At 37.3% G+C, this 16,203-nt stretch overlaps 1 protein-coding gene across 1 annotated transcript in view; it reads left to right on the top strand.

Annotated features, from left to right (window-relative positions):
• The window catches only part of PTPRM (protein tyrosine phosphatase, receptor type M), a 737,127-nt gene that overhangs the window by 654,097 nt on the left and 66,827 nt on the right, over positions 1-16,203 (top strand). The window lies entirely within an intron of this gene.

Genomic DNA, 16,203 nt, shown 5'->3' with positions numbered 1-16,203 from the left:
ATCATCTTCCCCACCAGCTATGAAGCAGGTCATCTGTGGAAAATGAGGATCATGAGAGATCTTAGGTTTTCAGGGACAAGGCATTGTCAGGAATGAGTTAGTGAGTCAATATAAGAAGTGCTAAGAAGGTGAGAGGACACACTTGGTATTGAAGAGCATCCATTATCTCCATTTTATTATTGTATCATCCTTTCCAGTAATGCATCATATCCCAAAACAGGAGCAAGGAAATCAAAAGAATGTGATCTTCCAGTGGTTAAGGATCAGCAGGGAGTTGTACACAGAAAGCCAAGAAGCAAGGGAGTCAAGGATGCCAAGAAAATTGTGGTTGGAAAGTCTAGGCTTCGTGGCAGGGGTTCAGAGGTGTCCAATGGACTGCAAGGAAAAGGATAGAGCTAAAAGATTGAGTCCAGCTTCAGTTAGACAGTGATAGGATGGAAGAGACAGTTGTAACCAGACAGCAGAATTCCAGCACTTAGAGCAGCACTATCCAGTAGAACTTCCTATAGTGGTAGATATCGTCTGTATCTGTGCTCTCCAGTATGGTAGCCACTACTCACATGTGGCTACTGTAGTCAGAAAGTGTCTACTGTGAATGAGGACCTTATTTTAAAATTTTATATTGATTTAAATAGCTGAATTTGGCTATTCCCTACTGGTAGTGCTGGATGGCAGAGCTCTAGGGAGGAAAAGCTCTAAATGTGGCTAAAATGGAGGCCCTGTGGAGCTTCATCCTCTTCATCCTGATAGCCTCAGCTACAACCACGCAGAGTCCACAGTCTCACATCACCACTTAGACTCTACACCAGGGTCTGGGTGACCTGCTTGACCTCCAAGTGTGTTTCTTCTTCTGAAACAAAGTCAGTAATGACTCCTACCAGAGTTGCTTTGCTAGTCAGAAGAAACATGCATGCAGAGTACCCAGCTGGAACCTGGCACAAAGCAAGCCCTTTCGTAGGAGTTTCTAAGGTCTTCAGAAAGCAAGCACCTGAAGCAAGCTCTTACATCTAAAACAGAACAAGAACATGTGCCCGGGACCCCTGAGGGCACCTTCTCCCATACGTGGCTGCCTCCAAACTGAGTTAACCGATGCCTTTAGAGAAACCTTTTGTTGGTTCTTTACATCCATACTGATGGCTTTCAGAATATTCAAAAGTAAGAGTCATAACAGATCTGAGTTAAAAAATTTGACAATAATTTGAAATTAATTTTTATAAAATTATGTCATAATTTGATCACAACATATACAAAATACCACTGGGTTATTGATTAGCAACTCATGTTTTCATAAACAGTATGAACGTAAAGTCAAATTTTATTTGAATTTTCAAAATTGAGAACCCTAGATTAATGCAGCTAAATAGCCAGCTAAACATAGAAGTTGAAAACCAGAAAGTCCTGTGTATGGCCCCTCACCTAACTTCCCTTTGTTCATTCTTTCTGCCCATCTCTGAGGCAGATTATTCTTTGAAGAAAAAAAAAATGCCATTGGAGAAGTCACTTTCTGGTCCCTTCAGAATTAATTTGAAGGATAGTTAATTGCTCAGTTGTCCTCTTCAGGAGCATTCTACCTATCCAGTGTTAATGAACAAATATATTTGCTGGCAGCTAAGAATGGCAAATGTAATCACTTTGTAATAGCCCACCCACGTGCCCTCAGTGGAGAAGGGCTCTGCATAGTGCTCTGTTTACCAGAGCATTGAGCCTTTCCCAGCTCAGGGTAGGCTCCAGATTGGACTTTGAAAACTGGCAGTATCTCTGTTGTTGGTACAGGAGGAAGGGGAAGAAATGAGTCAGTATTTTTAAGCCAACATTTAGTCAAGACAGTACACATCATGTTTAGAGTAATACCTTAAGACTATAATGTTCAGATTAAAAAATTAGAATCTCTTTTCTAGCATAGGCAAACTTCTGATATATTGCGCATTTGATTCCAGACTACTGCAACAACGTGAATATCACAATAGAGCGAGTCACAAGAGTTTTTTGGTTCTCCGATACACATAAAAGTTATGTTTACACTATAAGCGTGCAATGGCATTATATCTAAAACACAAGGTACATGCCTTAAAAATACCTTTATTGCTAAAAACAAAATGCTACCCATCACCTGAACCTTCAGTGAGTCATAATCTTTTTGCTGACAATGAGTCTTGCCTCAATGTTGAAGGTTGCTGGCAGATCAGAGTGGTGGTTGCTGAAGGTAGGGGTGGCTGTGGCAATTTCTTAAAATGAGACAACAGTGAACTTTGCCCATTGATTGACTCTTCCTTCACAGTGATTTACCTGTAGCATGTGCACTGTTTGATAGCATTTTACCCACAGTAGAACTCCTTCTAAAATTGAGTCGATCCTCTCAAATCCTGCTGCTTTATCAGGATAAACTTTAACTAAGTTTATGACGTATTCTAAATTATTTAATGTCATTTCAACGATCTTCACAGCATCTTCACCAGATTCTATCTCAAGAAACCACTTTCTTTGCTCATCCATAAGAAGCAACTCCTCATCTCTTAAAGTTTTATCATGAGATTATAGCAATTTAGTCACATCTTCAGGCTCCATTTCTAATAATGATAATATATAATAATATATAATATATAATGGTAATATATAATGATGATGATGATGATGATGACTCCAAAACAATTACAGTAATAACATCAAGATCACTGATCACAGATCACTATAACAAGAAATATAATAATGATGAAAAAGTTTGGAATATTGCAAGAATTACCAAAATATGACACAGAGACACAAAGTGAGCAAACACTGTTGGAAAAATGGTGCCAATAAACTTGCTCAATGTGAGGTTGCCACAAACCTTCAATTTGTAAAAAAACGCAATATCTGCAAAGCACAATAAGACAAGGCATGCCTGTACTATCCACAAGTACAATGTAACTGATGGCCTCGGATTGCCAGTAACAAAGATTTCTGATCATCTGCAATAATTGTCATGGACAGGTAGAACATGCTCATGGATCACTTTCTTTAAAATCAAAAACACAAACACCTGATTCTGAGTCCAATAAAATGTGTGATAAAGACTAACAGACAAAAGGCGGTTTTTAAATCTCTCCTCACTCTTTTTTCCCCTCTATATTTCACTAATATAATTCTTTAAAATCTTTTCAGAGCAGGAACCCATGAAACTACGTGAATGGTCCAATTTACTGGCAACCAGATTTATTCCCAAGAGTTTGAAATACATAGATTTTCACCAAGTTCCTTCAATGCAGCAGACATGTCATGAATTTATCTATTTAGTCTCTCCCCTCCCTCGACTTTATTGATTTTTCTACCAGTAACTGACTTTGACCTTTGATGAAAATGATATTTCTGCAAATTGAAGAGACTACATTCAAGCCAGATCTGTGGCTTTTTTAGTTTGTTCTTCCTATCTCCCCTCTGCTTGTTTTCCATCCGGCAGCTAATACATTGATGACCCAGTATTCGCTTCATCACATGTCTGACCAGCCATTAATGCAATTGTAACATTCAGGATTTATGATTTGGCGCACCAGGGATCAAAGGAGAGGAAGTCACGTCTGTTACTATATGTCTGCACTCAGAGCCAGGACAGAGTTGGGATATCAAAATTGGGGTTCACAGTAAGGTGCAGATGAGTGTGCAGGTAGGTAGGATTGCCCGGAACTAATCATATTTCACAATGAAAAGATACCCCACAGAGTCCATGTGGGCCTTGAGCTGGAGGCCCACATTTAAAACACATTTAGAACCGCTTCTCCAAAATGATTTGAGAGAACACCTGTCAACCACATGGTGTGCAAACGAAGGGGCCCTGGTTTAGTTTAGTTTAGTTTCATTTTTAAAACTGACTTCAAGAGTCCCACTTTAGAGAGCTCGGGAAAGATGGTGCAAGGTAGTTGTGGAAGGAGATGCTGTAAGCCTGTGGGGGCATGGCCTGCCCAGGACCGAGTCCCTTTTACTCACATCTAAGCTCATCTATAGGCTGAACACACATAGAAATATCGAAGAAGCCTGCCAGAGGAACTTGCCTGTAACTCCTTCAAGTGGAGCAGACGTGCATCATGAAATCTGGAGGGCACATGATAGCCATGTGGTGGTTCCTCAGCACTTGGCCAGGATTTCTAGGAGCCAGAGAAGGGGTAGAGATGTCAGTGAGGTTTGTGTGGGAGGCAGATCTTCAGCCAGCCTTGAAGGAAGGGTTCCATTGTCAGAGGATGGGCCAATGGGAGGACAGCCCTGGTTGAGGAGGAGCACGACTCCCCAATGTGAGGGTGTGAGGGAGACCCGACACTAGGTGGGAAGGGTCGTCACCTCTGTGGCACCTCTTGGTCACTTGTTGAAATGGATCTTCTCTCAGGAAAAATTCATGTATACACACAGTTTTACATAGACATTTAGGCATTCGTGGACTTAATAAAATCCAACCTGAAAATCTATACATTCCAGATAAAAAAATTCCTGAGTTAGAGAGGATAAGAACAAAGGACTGAGAGGTAAAGTAGGACACTTGTTAAACGGCTTTGAATAGGGGTGTTATTTAATGAAAGATGGAAAGGCAGGGAGAGAGAAAGAGTATTTCTAAGCCACATAGAGGCAAAAACAGTGCTTTATGAAGATTAATTAGTGTGAAATTATCCTGGAGAGAAAATGGAAAACAAAGGTAGCAGATAGTAACCACAGAAAAATTTGGGGTAGAAATGAATATCAGACAACAATAATGGCAGTGGGGCAGTTATAGGCTTTATTTTATTCAATGATTCAGGTTGCGTATGACTAAAATACATTTTCTAATATTGAATATAGTGTCCAAAACTGTTGATTTTTAAGTGTGTTTCCTTCTCATGTAATAAAAAGTGATAAGTACATTTTCTCTCTATGTTAGTAGTTTGAGTTCGTATAATACTTTTCTTTCTGAAACTCAGCATTTTTATTTGCCTGTTCATTCAATAAGTATTAAGTGCCTGTTATGTACTAGGCTTTATGCTATAAGCAATTTAATATATTTTCTATCCTCCAGCCATTTTACTATTACTTATTTCATTTCATAAATAGAAGAATTGAGACCCGTGAGGAGAAGCTGAGGTTGAAACAGGACTAACATGTAGCTGAGTGCCTGTAGTGTGCAGGCGGGGGCTCTGCGTGCTTTTCCAAGTGCCTAGTAATGCATGCTAACATTTTATTCTCACTTTGTGAAGAGGCTCAGGGCTTGTGCTTTTTCCATTGTTAAGAGCTCTTTCCTGCTGCCTCTTACATGGGCTTTATGAAGCACACCCCTCAAAATCACAAGTTACAGTGCTTCTCAAAAAAAGAAAAATTTGCTATGATACAGTCATATCTAGAAATACCTCTTGATTAAAATTGTCTTAGATGTCCTCAAATATGACACTGAGCATCTGGAGTCTCCCTGTTCCCATGCAGGCATTCTAGGCACCCACTTGGAGACCTGCTAGTCGAGGGCTCCACAAGGATGCTGCTCAGAGATAATGCTGATAGTGACAAAAAGAGACCTTACATGGCAAGATCAAGGCTAAGCTCAGAACTCCAACTCGGTAGCCAGCCCTGTCAAGTTAGCAGAATTCAGACAAAAGAAATAATGAAGTAGGTGCCTTGACACCTACTCAAGAAGAGTAAAATGTGTGGACTTTAACAATACAGAATTAAAGTTACAACGTCTTTTATACTCAGAGACTTTAGATATTCAGTGTCATGCTTCAGGACACCAAGTCACACTGGCAGAGATCACAGGAACTGATGTAGAAAACCAGATACCAGATAGTTATTTACAATGAGAAATGTCACTGTCCATCAGACAGAACCTCCCTCAGCCTGGCAAGGACGTTCTGTGTCACAGCTCAGCTAAAGAGAAAGATGTCTCAGCAAAAGGTTGCCTCATGACCAGACACCAGAAGAAGAACCACAGAGTTCATTCTCTGATTCAACAAGTACCTCCCAACTGCCTGGTAGAGATCTGGCCAGAAGTAGATGCTCAATGAGAATACAAAAGTGAGTGAGTGAGTGAGTGAATGAGTGAGTGAGTGAGTGAGTGAATGAATGAATTGGGCGGTACTGTGTTCCAGGCACTCTCTAGGCAGTAATATGTTCCACCTAGGCAAAAAAGATATCTCATGTGGACCAACAAAGCCTCTAGTTACTTGGAGAATTTAAGGATCATTATCTCTAGCACCTGTGACTATTTCTTTTCTAAGTTCAAGGCTGATCAACTCCTATTCTTACTAACACTTTTTTTTTTAGACATGTCATTAAATGAAGGCACTGTTTTTGGAGATATTCCATCTTGTTAAACTAATTTGCTTATCTCTTCACTGACCTGTTTGTGCGTATCCCCCTTCTTTCCATATACACCGTATATAATCAGTTTTATTTATTCATAATTATAATTTGATGATAATTTGGAAAAGAGAAATCTAAAAAGATTTCCTTCGGAGACTTTGAGCTAGGAGCAAACTTTTATATGAAAATAATAAAAATGTGGAGAATGACAGTTTATAACAGAAATACGTCCAGATCCTCAACTACCACACAAGAGTTGAAACTTTGCTGTAATGCCTTTCTTCTGTTTGCTGTTCATCTGTTTTTCTTCTACATTTCTTCCACATACTCTGCGTGGTAAGAACATTTTTAATAGGGATTTTCAGAAAGATAAATATGGTTTATATTTTCTTAGCTCAAAATTCCCTGTCAGGATTCTGAAACAGTAAATAACAGTGCTTAGAACAGGACACGACTTTCCTCAGCAACTCATTTTTGTAGCTGAGACTTGTCAAAGCATCTATGCAGTTCTCTGCACTCTATAAAGAAGCTTTTGTCTCCTGCATTCTGGCCTCCAGATGGAAATGAACACTTGAAATTATTTCTCAGCAGAATTGATAGGAAAAAACGTTAAAATCAAAAGCTAAGCCTTCAGTAAACAACTTTTGTTTTTTCCCTCCAAGCATCAGTGCAGCTTGCACCTCAAGTACAAGTTCTGTGTTAGCTGACATTGCTTTTCCAGCTAAGCTGTCCCTGCATTGTCAGGGGTAGCAGGTTATGTTTGGATTCACTTACTAGATTCTATTTGAGACTGGTTTAAAAGTACTGCCCAGTAAAGTGGAGTATTCTCTAGTTTCCAAATTTAAATAAGGAGGCCAAGAGGAAGTGTGATTTATATACAGGCAAACAGCTATCTTATGAGGTCTAACTATTCATTCCAAATAACAGTGTCAAGTTCTCCATGCAGGGCCTGTCCACATTTTACTCTTCATCTCTAGTTTCCAAAGGAAAATGAACAATTGCAATTAACAGCTTATCTACAAACTTCCTTTGAAACAATAGTTTCTCTTTACCAGATTAATTTTAAAAGATACTGGCCAATTTGCTAAAAGGTCAGGTCCATAGGCATTCCTCATCCTCAAGCTCTTAATAAACTTGCTCATTAGTAGTGAGAATGTTTGAAGACAGGTTGCAAATTAAAAGATAAAACCAAAAATAAATCACTTTAGGTAACATCCACCCGTGTTGTTATAGATGCCATAACGGGAACATATCCATCGAGTAATGGAACCTATTTTAGTACATAATAATTTGAAGACAAATGATGTCTTGATGTTTAGCAGGCACCCAATTTTAGACCATCTTAAAACAAATGCTTTTTTAAATCTTTAAGAGTAATTTAGAGATATTCCTCATTTGAAGTAGAAAATTATAAAAATCTTTTTGAGCCGATACAAACTTTAAAAACCTTTAAGTCCATCTCCCCATTTTGTAATTGAAACAGCTGAAACTTAAAGCACAAATTTATTTAAGTGACCTTCATCCATATAAGGTCACATGAGTTATGTATGCAAAAGCATTTGCAAAATGTATGGACTAACATTCATATTTTCATACAGTGTATGCAATGTTCAATTTAGGAGAATCGTTATGTGTTTTTGGTCTCCTAAGGGGCCTTTTGTTCAATGGAAAAAGGTATAAGATCACATCTTTCTTCCAAGTTCTGCCCTTTGAAAAGATAAAGCTATAGCTAAATACCCAAGTAGTTTCCCTGGTGTTGACTTCCTTAGGCCTCCAGCACCATGAACCCTTGCAAAGCAAAGCCATTCCTTTTGGGCCTCATTCATCCCAGACTGAACAACATATCTGTGCACCTATCAAGTGACGGGCTCAGTACAAGGTTTGGAATACAGCAGGGACCCCAGGAATTATATAGTATTGGTGACTATAGCAACAACCGTTACTAATTTGCGATTTTCCTGCAACACCAAATTTGGGAACTACTTTGGGCTATTCCTCTCCCCTACCCCCATTTAGCAAGTGAAGATGTGAGACCCGATGCAGACCCACTCTTCAGCACTCTTGACCAGGTTCCTCTATCACACACAGATGCAGTTTTGGACAAGTTTGTCAAGGCAGCAAAGAATTTAGGAAATTCTAGCCATTGCAAGTTACTTCCATTCTTGTCTTCTCACTCAGAAGAATGCTTCTGGAGATTTCCCGAGGCGTCGTCCCGCACTGCCATTGACAATTCGAGGCTGCCAGCACTGAGCTTTGTCTAGGGAGTCAACTTATCTCTGTTTTATTCATTTATTAGATTTATTCTCTTTTTTCTCAAATAAAAGCGATCCCAGTTGTATACTGAGAAAAGCTTAATTAAGGAAGAAAGAGACTAATGAAAGCTTTTATTTCTCTGGCAGTGGCCTCTAAAGCATGTGAATATAGGATTTTCTCTTCACTTTCCTTCTTGACAGAAGGCAGCCAGATCCTTTGGGTCACCAAACCCCTCCATTCTGAAGGCTGCCATTCTTTTTTTCCTCCTTGATTGCCTTCTCTCTGTTCTCCTCTTTACAGCGTGAACAAGTACTCAGGATGAGCATATGAGGGTTCTCTATGGAGACAGGCCTGATGAATGCTCTGTGATTCAGCCAGCAGGCGGCTCTTGTGATGTGAACATCTATCATGTTCCTTCCTTCCGAGGCTACAAACACTTTCTCATGTACCTTTTCCCAGTCTCCACACAATATTGCTGTATAACCTGTCCCAGGAATCAAGGATCGAAGGTCCCTCCAGTAGTGGTGTCTCTATCTCCACATTGCAGAGCAGATTGTTGCCACACGCTGCCTACCAATATAAATTTCTCTTTGGAGGCCTAATCTTTACCCTTGTCACTCAAACCTGATTTGTCTGCCTTTATTGTTCTGCTTTCCGTGTCAAGAATAATGGCAGCCTTTGCATTCCCATTCACAGTGGTACCACTTAAAACTGGAAATGTTTATTAACTGCATGATTCTAGAGGAGGATTGAATATAATCCAAAAAGAACAAAATCTAACGGTGCTTTTAGGTATGTGGTGATTCCAGAAATACTTTGCAACATTACAGTTTCAAGTCCTGCTAGGAGTCACCCTGTTACTGGTTTTATCTACAGATGTTGTTTTGCTTATGCGACATGGTCACAATCAAATCTTTGAAACATGGCCCTAAAATTCCTTCCAAATGCAAACATATTTTATGTAGTAACCAGGACAAAACCTTTTCCCTCCAAAAGGCAATAATGCTGAGTGGTAGAGTATAAACTCTAGAGTTAGACTGGCTGGGCTCAGGTATCAGCTCTACAAGTACCCTCTCAATAACTATTAAGTACAATTCTTATTATCATTATATGGATTCCAAAAGATACAGCTCTCAGTAGCATTTAGACAGTTCAGGTTTTAACCCTAGCATACTGTATACTCGTAGTTTTCATAAAAGCTAGTACATTCTCTACATGTTAATGCTTCCTTCCAGAAGGATGTATCAAAGGGAACCACTTATGCTTTCACCAACATCTTTTATCCTTCTCCAAAGTACAAAGATTATTATCATTGTTATAAACTTTTAAATGAAAAACAAACATGAGTTAGAAAGACAATAAACTATGTCATAAAGTGGGAGAAGCAAATTTCCCTCCAGTTTTTGAAGTCTTGCAGAAACTGAACAGCTCTGATAGCGGCAAAAGACACTAGCCCTGGCTTGTCTGAAGGCTTCTTTGATGCACATTTAAAGTTGGATTACACGTAAGTGAAAACAGCTTAATTCCAAAGACCGGACAGTTTCCTTCCCAACAGGCATAGTTCAAACCAATTTGTGAGATAACAACTGCACAAGGATGTTTTAGAGAGTAGCCTTGGAAGCCTAGGAAACCACTGGAGAACAAAATAGGGCTGAGAAACGATTTTCTGAGAAAGTGAATAATAATGACAGAGAAACAGGGAAATAAAGGGGAAAATGTTCGCTCTTGGCCTACTTATGCAATCTATCTGTGTTGGGTGGGGCTGGTTAGGCAGGCACCATCTTCCACTTGGCTAAAGATTTACCAGATGCCTAAAAGTGGCCAGTTATGCTCTGCGCCAAGGAGGTAGTAGACAGAGTGGGGCTGAACTGAAAGGAGTTTTTCCAACCACTTCTGGGATCAGTTTCAAACAGTGTGGTCTCAAGAAATGCAGGTGTCCCCTTAGGAAAAGGACCACAGAGTAAATAATTGATGTGATACAATGATTTTAAACATTATTTTTTTAAGTAATATAACAGTATCTTGGTTATGTTCTTTAAAAAATAGATACCCAGTGAAAGATTTACATGCAGACAATAAAATGTATACGCTACACTAATGAGTAATCGTGCCCGTGGCTTTAAGTACATGGCTTTAAGTGACTCCCACCTTGACCAACTCCAAAAGCCTCACACAGTGGAAAGCAAAAAAGTTATTAAGGATTTTCACCAATAATTTATTAACAAATTTCAAACACAGATTTTCTAGCAACACAATCAGACCAATCTTAATCCACTTCTATTTTAAAAATAGAATGATTTTTTTCTACGTTTTCTTAACATTTAGAATAATTGTATCACTTCGAAGAACTTTTTTGTTTTGAGTTTGTGTGCAGTTTTTATAGATAAAAATATGTTGTGTTTTTAACAAAAACCATGATTGTGATTTAAGTCGTCATGTGCCATATATGTTATGAGAACAACCAAAGTTATTTTTAAATGACTTTTTGTTTTTTTAATCTGTATTTGGAATTTTATTAACACATAAATGTATCTAAATGGTTAGAGGTATGTATATGTTTGTGTATCAGAAATAATTTATTTGAAGGTTCTTAAGGGTGATCCTATAGGTTTTTATTTTGAAATACTTTATTTGAATTAATTTTTTTGAATATTTTACAGATCTATTTTTTTAGGGATTGTTTTCACTCTATACTTTTTAAAATTTATTTATTTATTTATTTATTGGATTAATTAATCAATTGATTAATTGGGTTAATTATTTATTTTTAGATTAATTAATTTATTTTTAAATTGATTATTTATTTTTTATGGTGGCATTGGTTAATGAAATCCAATAAGTTTCAGCTGTACACTTTAACAGTAAGGCATATATATATTTACACTGTGTGTTCAACTCCCTAGTTAGATTTCTTTCTGTCACCACATAAAATCCTCTTTAAGTCCATAGCCCTTGAGATTAGTTCCTATGATTTCTTCTATGCATTTTATTGTTTCAGGTCTTATATTCAGATCCTTAATCCATTTTGAATTAATTTTGGTGTGTAGTGATAGACAACAGTCTAGTTTCATTTTGGTGTGTGGTGATAGACAACAGTCTAGTTTCAGTCAAAAGAAAGTCTCTTCAATAAATGGTTTTGGTAAAACTGGAAAGCTATCAGTTCTGGAAAACTGTAGCTTTCCAGTTTTACCAGAACCATTTATTGAAGAGACTTTCCTTTCTCCACTGTATGTTTTTGTCAAAAATTATTTGCCCATATAAATATGGGTTACTTCTGGACTTAGAACTCTGTTCCACTGATCCATGTGTCTGTTTTTCGGCCAATACCATGCTGTTTCGATTACTGTCGCTTTGTAATATAATTTGAAGTCAGGCAGAGTGATGCCCCCAGCCTCGTTCTTTTTTTCTCAGGGTGGCTTTGGTAGTTCAGAGTCTCTTATGCTTCCATACAAATCTGATGATTTTTTGTTCTATTTCTTTAAAAAATGCCAATGAGATTTTGATGGGGATTGCATTCAATCTGTATAATGCTTCCGGTAATATGGTCATTTTAACTATGTTGATTCTTCCAATCCAAAAACACGGAATATCTTTCCATTTCTTTGTATCTTCTTCGATTTCTTTTAATAGGGTCTTATAGTTTTCATTATATAGATCTTTCATATGTTTCATTAGATTTATTCTTAGGTATTTAATTCTTTTTGTTGCAATTGCAAAAGGAATTATTTTTTCCACTTCTTTTTCTGACACTTCATTATTAGCGTATAGGAATGCTACGGATTTTTGAACGTTGATTTTGTATCCAGAAACTTTATTGTATTTGCTTATTGTTTCTCATAGTGTTTCTGTAGAGTCTTTAGGGTTTTCTATATAGAGAATCATGTCATCCACAAATAGTGACAATGTGACTTCTTCGTTTCCTGTTTGGATTCCTTTTATATCTTTCTCTTGCCTGATTGCACTCACTAGGACCTCCAATGTTATATTGAATGACAGTGACGATAGTGGACAGCTTTATCTTGTTCCTCATCTTAGAGGGAAGGTTTATAGTTTTTCACCATTAAGTATAATGTTGGCTGAGGGTTTGTCATATATGGCCTTTATTATGTTAAGGTACTTTCCTTCTATACTGATTTTGTTAAGTGTTTTGAACATAAATGTATCTTGTTGAAGGCTATTTCTGCATCTATTAATATGATCATATGATTCTTGTTTTTTAATTTGTTTATGTGGTATATCACATCGATCGATTTGCATATGTTGAACCCATCCCTGTGCCTCTGAGATGAAGCCCATTTGATCATGGTGTATAATCTTTTTAATACGTTGCTGTATTCGGTTCGCTAGTATCGTATTTAGGATTTTTTGCATATGTGTTCATGAGAGATATCGGTCTCTAGTTTTTGTGTGTGTGTGTTATCTTTACCAGGTTTTGCTATCAGAGTAATATTGGCCTCATAAAATGAGTTGGGAAGTATTGCCTCCTCTTTGATTTTTTTGGAAGAGTTTGAGGAGAATAGGTATTAAATCTTCTTTGAATGTTTGGTAGAATTCGCTAGTGAAACCATCTGGTCCCGGACTCTTACTTTTTGGTAAGTTTTTGATGATTGCTTCAATTTCCATACTGCTGATCAGTCTATTTAGATCTTCCAGTCTTCTTGATTCAGTCTATGAAGGTTGTATTTTTCTAAGTACTGGTCCATTTCTTCTAAGTTAATAAATTTGGCATTATGTACTTTTTCATAGTATTCTTGTATGATCCTTTTGTATTTCTGCAATGTCAGTCATAATTTCCTCTCTTTCACCCCTGATTTTGTTTATTTGTGTCCTTTCTCTTTTTTCTTTAGTGAATCTAGCCGGGGGCCGGCGGGGTGGGGTGGGGTTGTCAATTTTATTAACCTTTCCAAAGAACCAGCTCTTCATTGCATTTGTTTTTTCTATTTTTTTGTTTCGTTTTGTTTTCAATTTCATTTATTTCTACTCTAATTTTGATTATTTCTTTTCTTCTGCTGACTTTAGACCTCAATTGTTCTTCCTTTTCTAGTTTTTTAAGATGAAGCATTAGGTTGTTGATTTGGGTTCATTCTTATTTTTGGAGGTAGGTCTGTAATGATATGAACTTTCCTCTTATGACTGCTTTTGCCATGTCCCAAAAGTTTTGCTATGTTGCTCTATCATTATTATTAATTTCTATGTATCTCTTGATCTCTCTTTTTATTTCATCTCTGACCCAGTTATTCTTCAGTAGCATGTTGTTTAATCTCCTTGATTTTGTGCTTCTTCCTGCTTTCTTTTTACAATTGATCTCAAGTTTCAAAGCATTATGAGAATATGGTTGGTATGATTTCAACCCTCTTTTATTTGTTGAGGCTAACTCTGTGTCCCAGTATGTGGTCGATCCTTGAGAATGTTCCATGGGCACTAGAGAAGAATGTATAAGCAGCTGTTTTGGAATGGAAGGCTCTATAAATGTCAATTATATCCAGTTCGTCTAATGTGTCATTTAAGGATGTTTTTCCTTATTGATTTTCTGTTTGGATGATCTGCCCATATCTAACAGTGGGGAATTTAGGTCCCCTACTATGATAGTGTTTTGGTCTGCTTCTCCCTTTAGTGCTGTTAGTATTGCTTTACATATTTCGGGGCTCCTTGATTGGGAGCATAGATATTAATAAATGTTATGTCTTCTTGGTGCATGATTCCCTTTATCATTATGAAGTGTCCCTCAGTATCTTTCTTTACCTTTTTTTATTTTGAAGTCTATTTTGTCTGATATTAGTACCACTATTCTCGCTTCTCTCTGAATGCCATTTGCTTGAAATGTCATTTTCCACCCTTTCACTTTGAGTCTTTGGAGCTGAGATGTGTCTCCTGGAGGCAGCCTATGGTTGGGTTTTCTTTTCTTTTATTTTATTTTTTTGATCCATTCTGCAACTCTGTGCCTTTTTATTGGTGAGTTTGGTCCATTTACATGTAGGGTGATTATTAAAATATGAGGTCTTTTTATAGCCATTTTACCTTTTGCTTTCTGGTAGCTCGGTGTTTCTATTGCTTCCTTGTCCCTGTGTTTCTGTTTTCTTTATTTTGGTTGGATTTTGTAAGTTTTCCCTCTGGTTCTTCTTTTATGTTATATACTTCAGTTCTGAATCTTTGGTGTGTGATTATCATCATGAATATGTAAAGAATAGTTAGGTAGATGTAGTCATCCATTTTCTTCTGTATGTGCCATATCTCCATTCCCCTTAGCGAATTTGGATCTTTGAATCCTCCCCTTTTCAGTCATTGTTGTCTCAATTTGTCCCTATGTATGCTGAGCGTTCATTACTATCTTGCTACAGCAATTCTCTTCTTAATGTTTAAACTTATAGTGCCCTGTTCTTAGTAAGGGTTGCACTCTTCTGCTTCTATTTGCCTGACAGTCACCTTACTATTAATTATGTTTTTTATTTTTTTGTCATTTTGTTTTAGCTGAGCTGACCCCTTTTCAGTACTTCCTGTAGTGCAGGCCTCATAGTGGAGAATTCCCTCAATTTTTGTATGTATGGAAAGGTCTTTATTTCTCCTTCATATCTAATGGGAGCTTATCTAAATACATTATTCTAGGCTGGTAGTTCTTTTCACTTAATAGTTTGAATATGTGATTCCACTTCTTTCTGGCTTGTGATGTTTGTGCTGAGAAGTCTGACAATAATCTCATGAGTTTTCCTTTATAAGTTACCATTTTCTTCTCCCTGGCTTTCCTCAGAATTATTTCTTTGTTGTTGATTTTTGATAATTTAAACAAAATGTGTCTTGGTGAAGGCCTTTTGGGGTTGAGATAATTGTATGTTCTGTTGACTTCTTGAATTCTAAGCTCCAGCTCATTCCCTAGATTTGGGAAATTCTTATCAACTGTTTGTCTGAAAATGCTTTCTAGTCCCTGTTCCTTTTCCTCGACTTCGATAATGCCCATTCTGATGTTTCCTCTCTTGATGGTGTCAGCTAGTTCTTGAATTTCTCTTTCATTATTTTTCATTCTTTGGTTTCTCTCTTCTTCCTTCCGATTTATTTCTAGATTTCTGTCTTCGATATCACTGATCCTTTCCTCCATTTGGTCGAATCTATTTCCAAAGATTGCTATTTCATTTTTCAACTCTTGCAGTGTGTTTTTTTTAAATCTCCAGAAGATCTATTCTGTTCTTTTTGAGAGTTTCAGTCTCCTTGCTAAAGAACTCATTCTGCTCATCTAGTTGTTTTTTCAATTTCTAAAATTGTTGATATGACTCATTTCGGAACTCACTGAGATTTTTCAGAAGTGCCAACCAGAATTCTCTGTCATTTAAGTAGCATATTTCTATGTCTGTAAGCTTATTTTCTGGAGATTTTTCTCTTTCTTTCTGAGATGCCTTGTCATCTTGGTTGTTCATGGTGTTTAATGGACTATTTCTCTGCCTGGGCATTCATGGAAATGTATTCTGCTTTTTTTCTCCAGAAAGAAGATTTATTATATGAAGTTCTCTCTTTAGTCTGTTGCAAAGAAGGTGCTTTTCTTTTGGTTTCTGAAAGTGGCGTCTAAGCCTCTTGGATCCTTGCTTTACATAAAAACTTAAGAACGCCTTTTTTTTTCTTATAGATGTTTAATCACACTCATTACTCTCAGTGCCTGTCAGTGTTAGCCACCAT

Source organism: Pteropus vampyrus, unplaced genomic scaffold (genome assembly GCF_000151845.1).
Source record: "Pteropus vampyrus isolate Shadow unplaced genomic scaffold, Pvam_2.0 Scaffold122, whole genome shotgun sequence".
NCBI lineage: Eukaryota > Metazoa > Chordata > Mammalia > Chiroptera > Pteropodidae > Pteropus > Pteropus vampyrus.
This window is presented reverse-complemented; position numbering and strand designations above follow the sequence as displayed.